Below are 11,841 nucleotides of genomic sequence, written 5' to 3'. Positions count from 1 at the left end.
TCTCCCCATTCCCCTCCCCTTCTTTCCCCATGTGTTCATGGCTGGCCTCTACTCCTTTACTTTCTCCCTCTCCCTCTCTGCCTTTCTCTGTCTCTACTCCCTCAACCCCCTTTCCTCACGCCCTAAATAAACTCTACACTAGACTGTGGCTAGTACCCTAGAGGGAAGGATGCCCCATTATGGGCCGGCAGAGGCATCCCTACCCCGCCCTCCACATACCGCCCCTCGGATTTATAACACAGAACAGCACCCCACCCCTTGCCTCCCTTATTGGTTCAAATGTTAACATTCCCCAGATTAACTCTGGTAGATGCAGGCTCTTGATGGCCTTCCCCATGGTACCGCAGTACCCCAGCGGTTCCCTGTTGGCGCCTCCCTGGGGTCCTAGAGTCCCAGGAGATTTTCATCTGTTAGCTTTAATTTGATTCATAAGTGCTTTTCTGATTTTCTCAGTCTTCTCCCTCATTTCATGTTCAGTAAAGCATTTGGGAATGCCAGCCCACCTTAAGAGCCAGCTGACAACCCCGGTTAGAGAAAGGGTACGTCGTAGGAAGAGGGACCCCACCTTCACAGGTCGCTATTGCAGGATTTTCCTTGATCCTAAGTTTGCCTTCCTTGTTTTGGCCTCTCTTTTTATTAAAATTCAAACTCCTTCCACAAATATTTGAAGTTAGTGGAGAAGTCCCTGTCCCCCACCCACTTAGAAGACAAAGTCACCTGGGTCCCTGCCCTCAGATTGCCTGGCTGAAGCTGATTCCTCTCTGTGGGGGATCTAGACCATCTCCTTTTAGAACATAGCAGAGGGAGGAAGACCAAAAGGAAATGCTAATTTCTCCCTGCTGTTTACAACCCAGTCCCGGCGATCTTTCTCCTAAAACTCCACTGGTTTAAATTTCACCCCAACTTTTTTTTTTGTTTTTGTTTTGGGGGGTTTTGTTTTTATTTGTTTGTTTTAGGTTGGTGCCGTCTGTGGCCAGGCAGGGGAAAATCAACTAACTTTGGGAACTCTAATGCCTAGCTGGAAACTAGCAAGTGCTAAGCCCCAGAGTTTGGGGAGGGACTTAAGGTCTTAACTGAACCTTTAAGGTGTGACCTGATCTATAATCCTTTAGGCCTGGGCCTATGTCCCAGCCTGTCTTCGGAGTCTGCGCATGCGTGATTCCTGCAGCTGTGTGGGCTTGTACCTCCGAAGCCCGCCCCCGAGCCCCAGGCATACCTCTAGTTGTTATCAGCGAGACGTTAGTTCACCTTCTGTTGCCGCAGCCTGAAAAGGGTTGGCTAATCCCATTCCTTACAGAGAAGTTGTAAACCACACTCGGTCTGCTCTGGTGTTTACCATGCAGTTCGGTCCCTTCTTTGCAGTGCTGTGGATTGAAACCAGATCTGGTGCCCGCTAGGTAAGCACTCTGCCGTGGAGCCACACACCCCTAAATCTCGCTTCCATTTTGGATTCAGCTTGCCTTCAGAGCCCCTTCCCGTGAGAAGACTCATTTTCACATCTCTTCCACCACTGAAACAAAACAGACCCGAGATCCTGTCACAGCGTCCTCCTGAGAGCCTGGTGTCTGGAAGTTTGAGGTTGGAGTGGCCTGGGTCACCCAGGTCAAGAACTGTCACTGTCCTCTGGGCTCTGGGCTTATTCACTTTCTGGCCTCAGGACAAAGACCTTTGCAACTCCGGAGTTCCCAGTTGTTGGCAACCACCTGGGAGCACCTCCAAGGTCTTAAGGACCTCTGCAGAGTATCTAGGAAAATTCCCAGGACATCCAAGTAGTGCAGAGGGCTCAAAACGGGGTCTGCCCTGACCCCACTGTGGAGTTAAAGTACCTCATCTGGGAGCTCTTCGGCCCAGGCTCCAGGCCCATGACACATCTGGGGTCTAGGTGACCATGCTTCCTAGGAAGTCAGACACAGGACTCTCCTAGGTCTCCTGGAGACAATGGGGAGTCTGACTCATAGTTTGAATCGTCAAGAGTGTAGACAGGCTGAGACAGAGTTCTTCAAAGAAATGAACTATCCGGAGGCCAGCAGCTGGCCTCTGTTTCTGTAGGTGACGCCATGGAAGAGTGTAAACATGGGGGCGGGGAAAGATCTGCCACTAGTAGTAAAAGGCGGTGTCTGAATGTATAGCGCCCAAGATACACATAGTGAACCCAAGGTGTTTCTCATAGCCCACCGCAGCCTTGGTTCTGAACACCAAGCCCCTGTTCTTTGGCACAGTGCATGCTGTAACCCCACAAAATACCAGCAAATACCCCCGCTCAGATTCTAGACAACTGTGCGTATGAATTGCAGTGTGTGTACTATACACACACACACACACACACACACACACACACACAAAGCTCTCTGTTCTTACCGTAATCTATTATTCAATGCATTACTACAAACGACTTCTCTCTCTGTGTCTCTGTGTCTCTGTGTCTCTGTGTCTCTGTGTCTCTCTCTCTCTCTCTCTCTCTCTCTCTCTCTCTCTCTCTCTCTCTCTCTAGCCCTGGCTGTCCTGGAACTTGCTCTGTAGACCAGGTTGGCCTCAAACTCACAGAATTCTGCAACATCTGTAACTTCAGTACGTGGGATCCAACACACATGGTGCACAGACACGTATGTAGGGAAGACGCCCATACACATACTTTCTTTTTTGTTTGTTTGTTTTTTTTCTAGATAGGGTTTTTTTCGGTAACCCTAGCTGTCTTAGGATTTTATTGCTGTGAACAGACACCATGACCAAGGCGAGTCTTATAAAGGACCACATATATTTGGGGCTGGCTTACAGGTTCAGAGGTTCAGTCCGTTATCATCAAGGTGGGAGCATGGCAGCATCCAGGCAGGCATGGGGCAGGCAGAGCTGAGAGTTCTACATCTTCATCTGAAGGCAGTTACTGGAAGACTGACTTCCAGCCAGCTAGGACTAGGGTGTAAAAGCCGAAGCCCGCAGTGACACACCTATTCCAACAAAACCATACCTCCAAATAGAACCACTCCCTCGGCCGAGCATATTCAAACCATGACGTTCCACTCCCTGGCCCACAAATGTTTGTTCAAACACATGAGTCTATGGGGGCCATACCTAAACATAGCATAATGCAAAATACATTTAGTCCAACTTCCGAAGTCCCCATAGCCTATAGCAGTCTCAACAGTGTTAAAAGTCCAGAGTTCAAAGTCTCTTCTCAGATTCATCCAATCACTTAACTGTAATCCCCAAAGCAAGGCAGGAAACCAACTGGGCAAACTCCGAACTCTGCGTCTCCATGTCTAAAGTCAAAGCGGTCTTCAGATCTCCAACTCCTTTTTTATCTTTGTTGACTGCAACAAACTTCTTCCTCCTGTGCTGTTTCCCCTCCCTGTTAGCAGCTTTCCTCAGCAGATAGCCCACTGGTCTGGCGTCTCCAACATCTTGGGGTCTCCAAGGCAATTTCAATGTTACAGTTTCTTGTTCTAATGTCCGGGATTCCACACATGATCTCGCTCCTCCAAAGGGCTGGCATCACCTCTCCAGCTCTGCCCTCTGTCGCACTCTAAGCTCGGGTAGATCCACTCTACTGCTGCTGTTGTTCCTGGTAATCGTCCCCTGGTACTGGCATCTCCAATACACTGGGGTCTTCCTCTGCAACAAGGCTTCACCAATAGCCTCTCACAGGCTCTCTTCATGGTGCCAAGCCTCAACTCCTTTGCATGACCCCTTCAGTCCTGGGCCACCTACTGCAACTGAGGCTGCACCGTTACCAATGGCCTTCCATGGCCTCTCACAGTGCCCAGCTTCAGCTGCTCTTCATGACCCCTTCATGCCTTCAAAACCAGTACCACCTGGGTGACTCTGACACATTACCAAGTACAGCTGCAGCACGAGGTACAACCTTGGCTGTCTCTGAGACATGGCTTCTTTGTGCTCTCAGAAAACACTTCCCAGAAGATTTCACCTCAGTGATGCTGGTCTCTTCATGATCACCACGAATTTCTTAGCTCCAGCTAGCCAGCATCAATTGTCCTAGTAGTCTCCCTCTCCTCTTGTCTCCAATGCCAGAGACACATGGCTGAAGCCGCTGAGCTCTGCTGCTTGAAGGGACTAGAACATGGTCCCCTTGTTCTATTACATAATCAGTAGCTTTCTGTTTTCCAACTTCTTCCACTCCCTAAGTTTGGCTGCCTTGGATCTTGCTCTGTAGATTGACATTGAATTTAGAGCTCTGTATGCCTGTCTCCTGGGATTAAAGGTGTGTACCACCATGCCTCCATCTGGGACTTGCTTTGTCCCAGATGACTTTGAACTCAGAGATCTCCTTGCCCTACTCTCCTGGGATTCATAGCCACTACATCTCAAGATCTCCATGCCAAGATCCAGGTCAGAAACTTGTATCTCCCAGCTTCGAGATCAGGATCACAGGTGAGCCTTCCAATTCTGGATTGCAGTTCACTCCAGATATAGTCAGGTTGACAACCAGGAATAGTCACTACACTAACTGCCCTGAAATTCACTCTGGAGACCAGGCTGCCCAGGAACTCAGAGATCTTCCCGCCTTTGCCCCCCAGTTGCTAGAATTAAAGGCATATGCCACCATTGGCTTGGTATTTTCTCTCCGGTCATGGGCCGAGATTTAAGCCCTAACAGCCATCACCCAGCGAAAATGAAATTTTAAAAAACGGTCTTCCAGCTTTTATTGTCCTATCTACTGCAAGAATGAATCAGTTTGCTGACCTCCCACTCTGAAGGGGCCCACAGTCCTTGTGAAAGGCCCCAGAAGAACCCTCGGGGGGAACTTCACGCACATCAACGTAGAGCTGGGTCTGATGTAAAGAAAAAGAAAAGGCTCCATGTTGACAAATGGTGGGGTAACAGAAAGGAACTGGCCGCGGTCAGAACCATCTGCAGTCGTGTTCCGAACACGACCGAGGGTGTTACGCTGGGCTTCTATTACAAGATGAGGTCCGCGGATGCTCCCTTCCCCTTCAAAGTCCTTATTCAGGAGGAAGGGTCTTTGGTCGAGATGTGAAACTTCTTGGGTGAAAAATAGATCTGCAGGGTTCGGATGGAGGGGTGGGTTGCTTGTTCTTTCTCTCAAGCCCAGAAGGATGAACTAATCCTCGAAGGAAATGACATTGAATTTGTTTCAAATTGAAGCCATAACAGTTTAAAAACAAGGTTTTCGGATGACATCTATGTGTCTGAAAAAGCAGGCTGATGAGTAAGACATAAGTTACCCAGTTTCTTTCTTTCTTTTTTTTTTTTCCAGAGCTGAGGACCGAACCCAGGGCCTTATGCTTGCTAGGCAAGCGCTCTACCACTGAGCTAAATCCCCAACCCCAGTTACCCAGTTTCAATAACAAGACTACAAGTGATTTTGGGGTATCTTTGGGGACAATAAAAGACTCACATTAAAAAAAAAAAGTTCTCCTACAATTATGCCTCAGCATGGAAGCATCAAATTAGTAAATCTTTTTAAAATATTTATTTATTTATTCATTCATTCATTCATTCATTTAGGTTTGAGACAGGGTTTCTCTGTGTAGCAGAGCCCTTCTTGTCCTGGACTCACTTTATAGACCAGGCTAGCCTCGAACTTAGAGATCCGCCTGCCTCTGCCTTCTGAGTGCTGGGATTAAAGGCATGCACCACCATGCTGGCCAACTATTTTTATTGTCAATTTTAATTATGGGCATGTGTATCTTTGTGTGAATGGGTGCTGAGAACTGAACTCAGGTCCCCTGCAAGAGCAGTGCCTGCTCTAAACCTCTGAGTCATTCTCCAGGCCCCAGACGAGCCCACTGGTTTGGGTTTATGCTAGAATATTTGGTTATAAACATTGCTGTCTGAGTGGTTGACTTGAGAGTATTGTGAAATAAATACATAAAATTAATTTTAACAAACCATCATGTGACTTTTGGCTTGGGGTTAGGGCAGAATTTTTAACAAATCCTGAAGTGGTCCGGAACATACTTCTACCATCCTGTGCTGCATATTCATACAAATGATGTCGTCATTACCGACAGTTACAAAATCAAAATCTCCATCAACTCTGAAAAATGTTGAGAGGTCACCACACCCTGCAGTATCAAAATATTCAGCCAACATTTAATGCCTACGTCAACATAAACAACTGTGTCCGTCTGGTTAGTGTGGAAATTTGCATTCACCTTTCTTTAATAAATGTCAAAATTACAGGCACCCCCAAGAATCACTTTCAAATGAATTTACATAGGATTTACTACTACTAAATGCTTGAGCTGTATGTTGGTTTTACATACCCATCTATATTGGGCCAAATTTTTCTTGGGCAGAAAGGAGTTAAGAGTAGAGAAAATTTAAGAGCACCCCACTCCCACCCCACCCCTGTTTAAGACTGAACTTCGGCTGAATCTCCTCTGCGGTATACTCTGTTCTGTGTGTTCTGTATGTTCTGTGTGTTCTGTATGTTCTGTGTGTTCTGTATGTTCTGTGTGTTTTGTGTGTTCTATATGTTCTGTGTGTTCTGCATGTTTTATATGTTCTGTGTGTTCTATATGTTCTGTGTGTTCTATATGTTCTGTGTGTTCTGTGTATTCTGTGTGTTCTGCATGTTTTATATGTCCTGTATGTTCTGCGTGTTCTGTGTGTTCTGTATGTTCTGTATGTCGTGTGTGTTCTGTATGTTCTGTATGTTCTGTGTGCTCTGTGTGTTTTGTATGTTCTGTATGTCCTGTGTGTTCTGTATGCTCTGTATGTTCTGTTTGTTCTATGTGTTCTGTGTGTTCTGCGTGTTCTGTGTGTTCTGTATGTTCTGTGTGTTATGTGTGTTTTGTATGCCAGACACTGAAAAATGGGACAGCTCCGAAGAGCTCATAGCACACGTGGGTTCCGGTGCTACAGAGGTCGCTGTACCAGAGGCCCCCTGGCCCAGGAGATGTTGCATACCTGGCTGGGTCCCTCTAGGGACCGGAGTGACACCAGGGCTGAGGTAGATGAAGGGGAAGCAACAGAGCAGGTGGGTCATGGAGCTTTCCAGAAATGAGGCCTGGCCTCTGGGGATCAGAACACATTGCTTGTGCTTCCCCAGCTGTGAGACTTTGAGAGCATTGCTTGGTCTCCCTGAGTCACATCTGTAATGAAGATACAGTTATCGTTTGGCCCACAAGAGCTCTCTCGTTCAAACTCAAGGGGACCAACCAAGCCTTGGATCGTGTTTGGGTATTGGTTAAAGACAAGATTAGACCATGTTACTATGGTCCAAGGTTAGACCATCTTACTATGGGTCCAAGGTAGACCCATGTTACTATTATTGATGCTAAATTGGATGTTAGGTTTGCTCCACCTCTCTATGAGAGGAAAGATGGAGGGTCCTGAAAGGAATGAACATTTGTGGAAGGCGGACACTCGGGCTTCCAAACTACTGAAACAACAGTCCCCAGAGAATTAAAACTTTCCCAGGAATCCTATGCTGAGGGAAGGGAAAGGCCAAAGCCTGATGACAGTCAGATTGATTTTAAGCAGGTTTAATGACTTATTGGACTATCTTTAGGGAGAGCTGAGAGCTGAGACAGTGAGGGACCGGTGGTGGGCAGAATCACCCCTTGATCAGGACTGCTTGGCTACGCATGCTTCTAGGCCTCTTTTCCAACCCAGACCTCACGAGAGTACCCCAAAGAATGACTTGGTGGGGTCACTGGGGCTTGTCATTTCTTTTTCTTCCCAGGGTAGCCACACTGAATAAATCTTTCTCTGCTTTTTGCTGTATTTTTTTTCCCTCTTTATTTGGTGTATTGAGGAATGGGTCTCTGAGCCTGTTTGTCCCTGCTTGCCATCAAAACCCCAGTGTCACTGTGAACCACCATTATAAACAGGCTGCTCCAGGACCCCTGAGCTGGGAGAGGGCATTCTTCAGGAGGCTGAGGAGAGTGGCCAAGATCCAGCCAGAGGTCTGGGCTCCTGACCAAATTGTCATAAACCTCGACCAAGAGTCCCTAGAGGGGATGCACTGGGTAACCAACCTCTGAGGTTTCCAGGAGAGACAGGAAGAGAACAGACTTGCCCCTAAGCAAGCTTCCTCTTAGTGCCCCAGTGTCTACAATTCTAGACTAGGAACACAAGCCCTGGGGACAAGGGCCCTTATCTTTGAATCCCAGATGGCATTGCATGACCCGAGAGAAGTCACTTGACCTCCCCGGAGCCTGGGCAATGGGTACCACATGAGCACATACCCCATGGTATTAGTGAGCAGTCAAAGAGGCTCCTCCAGCTAAGCAGAGCTAAGGACACAGGAGTCACCAAGCAGTCTCCAAGTCAAGTGCCAGCTAGACCAGGCTTGGACTAATCCACCGCCATCAATGTTTATCAGAACTGTGCTAACAGAAAACCGTTAGCAGCGTTATCTGCAGGAGGCAGACCTCAGCTGTGTCTCATCCCCCTGTGCTGGAGATGGAACCCAGGGCCTTCTGCATACTAAGCAAGGGCTCTCCTGTGAACTATGCTGTAAGCACCAAGGCCTGAGCATCTGCTAAGGACTTTGATGGGCTTCTCCAGGGTGGTGTGGCTCTCCCATCATGGTTTCTGGGCAGTTGGCAGACCTAAGCAGAGATGCAATTCTGCAGGAGGAGATCAGTCCTTATCAGCCAGAACTCTCCTGGGCCCGGGCATTCTAGGAGGGAAGAGACCTTTCTTCTCTCATGGCAAACATGACTTCAGTAGGAACACTTAGGAAAGGCAGAAACCAGAGCCGGGGATGATGCTCGATTGGTATAGAGATTGCACAGTATGCCGGCTTTGTTCTCCAGCATTGCATAAACCAGGGCTAGCCTCACATCCTGTAATCTCAGCACTCAGGAGCTGGAGGTAAGGGAATTTAAGCCATACTCATCAACATGGAGAGTTCAAGGGCAGCCAGGGCTACATGAAACTCTGTTTCAAAAAGAAAGAGAGAAAGGAAGGAAGGAAGGGAGGAAGGAAGGAAGGAAGGAAGGAAGGAAGGAAGGAAGGAAGGAGCTGCCCTTGGATTGGCTTCATTTATTGATCAAGCGATTACAGAGTCTGCATCATGGAGTACATGTCCTCGTTACCATTTCTCGAGTCAAAACAGAAGACTGGGCTATTTAGATGGCTTAGTGGGTAAAGGTATCTGCCACGAAAGTCTGATGACCTGAGTTTGATCCCCAGAAACCACATAATGGTAGAAGTGTGAATGAACCCACATGATTGTCCTCTGATCTCCCAGTCAACACTGTGGCATGCAACCCACAGAAACACATCATTTGTATGTACAAAAATAATCTTAGAAACCGGAAGGCCGAACCATTTGCTTAACACGATGCTTCAGGAAAAGTCCAGATCCCAAACTAGGAAGAAGGCTCCTGTAACTGTGGCTCTTCTATGGGAAGCAGGAGGAGGATTCTAGTTGCATAAGGGCTCATGTCATTAGGTTGAGCACGGTGGGCAAACTGGACACCATCTTTACCAAGGTAGGTGCACTGGCTGGTTTTGTGTGTCAGCTTGACACGAGCTGGAGTTATCACAGAGGAAGGAGTTTCCCTTGAGGAAATGCCTCCATGAGATCCAGCTGTAAGGCATTTTCTCAATTAGTGATCAAGGGGAAGGACCCAGCCCATTGTGAGTGGTGCCATCCCTGGCCTGGTAGTCCTGGGTTCTATAAGAGAGCAAGCTGAGCAAGCCAGGGGAAGCAAGCCAGTAAGTAACATCCCTCCGTGGCCTCTGCATCAGCTCCTGCTTCCTGCCCTGCTTGAGTTCCAGTCCTGACTTCCTTTGGTGATGAACAGCAATGTGGAAGTGTGAGCTGAATAAACCCTTTCCTCCCCAACTTGCTTCTTGGTTATGATGTTTGTGCAGGAATAGAAACCCTAACTAAGACAGCAGGAGACTCTTTTCTGCACAGAAATCTTTAATATAATTGTAAGGAGACTCGTTCTGCTTCCGGGCACTTCTGGAAGGCCAAGGCAATGTCTAAAATCACTACCTTTGCCACTGCCAATTAAATCATTCCCTAGAGCTCACTGCAAAGCCCAGGGGTAAAGGAGAAACTGATTGGAGCTGAAGGCATCGCTCAGCACCCTCTGAGGCCCAACGTGATGTGACATACCTCTGCTCAGCTGTCCCTGGTGTTTAGAGCCGTGGTTTTCAACCCGTGGGTTGGGACAGGGCTCCCCTAAGACCATCAGAAAGCACAGATGTTTGCATTACGGTTCATAACTGTTGCCAAAATGACAGTTATAAAGTAGCAACAAAAATAACTTTATGGTTGGAGTTCACCACAGCACAAGGGACTACGTTAAAGGGTCACAGTGTTAGGAAGGTTAGGAACCACTGGCTTAAAGAAGGAGGCTTCTCAAGGCAAAGGTTCAGGTGCCTGGGTCCTTGGTTAGGAAATTCCTTTACCTCTTCTTCCCTCCCTTGTACTGAGCCCCAACAGACCCAGGCTGGGCTTCCTATGCCTTGGTATTTCTGTCTCACCCTAGCCTGCATGGTCCCAACCTGTAAGTGTAGAACAGTGGCTATCTGCAAGAAAAAGGCTGTGAGGAACATCTGTCTAGACAAATCAATCCAGAACCATCAATGAGATTGTGTGTGTGTGTGTGTGTGTGTGTGTGTGCGTGTGTGCACAACACACGAGCACATGAGTATGTGTCCTTTAGTCCCAGAAAGCTTTTGAGTCATAACAATAAGTCAACTGAGTCTGATGTCAAGGCTGACTTACACTTCTCATCTTGACAGCTTCATGTTGCAGGACGCTAGCATTCTCCATTCCCCAAACCCTCTGTCATCTTCACGAGTCGGTTGCTCTCCAGAAAACACTTGTAGTTGAAGATGAGAGACATGTTAAGCAAGCTCACTGTGAGGGCGCACAAGTAGAGTGACCCAGGCCCAGGCAGGCCCTGAGAGCACGGACATAGCCAAGGACAGGACCTTTGTCTCCAGCAGAGTGAAACTTAGTTGAAGGTCGCTGATGTGTGTCAAAGATGGCGGGGGTGGGGGGGAAGGTACTTGAAGCTTTTGCAACTGAATCTACCATGAACTGAAGGAAATGTGAACTTTTCTTTATGATTTTTGTTATTTATGTATTTAAAGCAAATTTGTTTTTATTTTTCATGCACGAGAGGCTCTCTTGGAACTAGAGTTACAGACGTTGTGAGCGGCCTTGTGGGTTCTAAGAATTGAACCCCTGGCTCCTCTGGAAAAGCACCCAGTGCTCTTAAAGGCCAAGCCATCTCTCCAGTTCCAATTTATTTATTTTTAATTTTTTATTACATTATTTATTTGAGAGGGGTGTGTGTGTGTATGTGTATGTGTGTGTGTGTGTGTGAGCATGTGTGTTGATGTTCAATCCAGAACCGTCAATGAGATTGTGTGTGTGTGTGTGTGTGTGTGTGTGTGTGTGTGTGTGTGTGTGTACCACGGCATACGTCTGAAGTCAGAGGACAACTTTCAGGAGTCTCCTCCTCTCCTTCCGTCAAGTGGGTTCCGGAATATTGAACTCGCTCGTCTTTGGACTTGGTGGTGTCTTTACCGGCAGAGACACCTTGATGCCCACCACCATCTTTTTGTGCGAGCCAATGGTTTGGCTATTTCTGGGAGAATAAGACGCAAAGGAAGCTACTTATCTCCGAGAACAGGAAATAAAGTCCAGAGGAGCGATGTCTACAAGCACAGTGCTGGCTGTTAGCAGAATCTGGGCTGAGAAAGAACTTGCCAACCCCACCCCCCACTCCTGGAGGCTGCTGCTCATTCAACCAGAAGGGAGGCTTTGAAAGGCCTCATTTGTAAACAGAGGACCTCCTCCCACCCTACAGCAAGTCATAAAGCCCATGAGGTGGTCCTGCTATTTTAGAAAGCAAGGTCCCAGAGCCCCATTTGCTCAGC

Source organism: Rattus rattus, chromosome 9, assembly GCF_011064425.1.
Source record: "Rattus rattus isolate New Zealand chromosome 9, Rrattus_CSIRO_v1, whole genome shotgun sequence".
Taxonomy (NCBI): domain Eukaryota; kingdom Metazoa; phylum Chordata; class Mammalia; order Rodentia; family Muridae; genus Rattus; species Rattus rattus.
The sequence above is the reverse complement of the archived record's forward strand: the minus strand, read 5'-3'. Positions refer to the sequence as shown.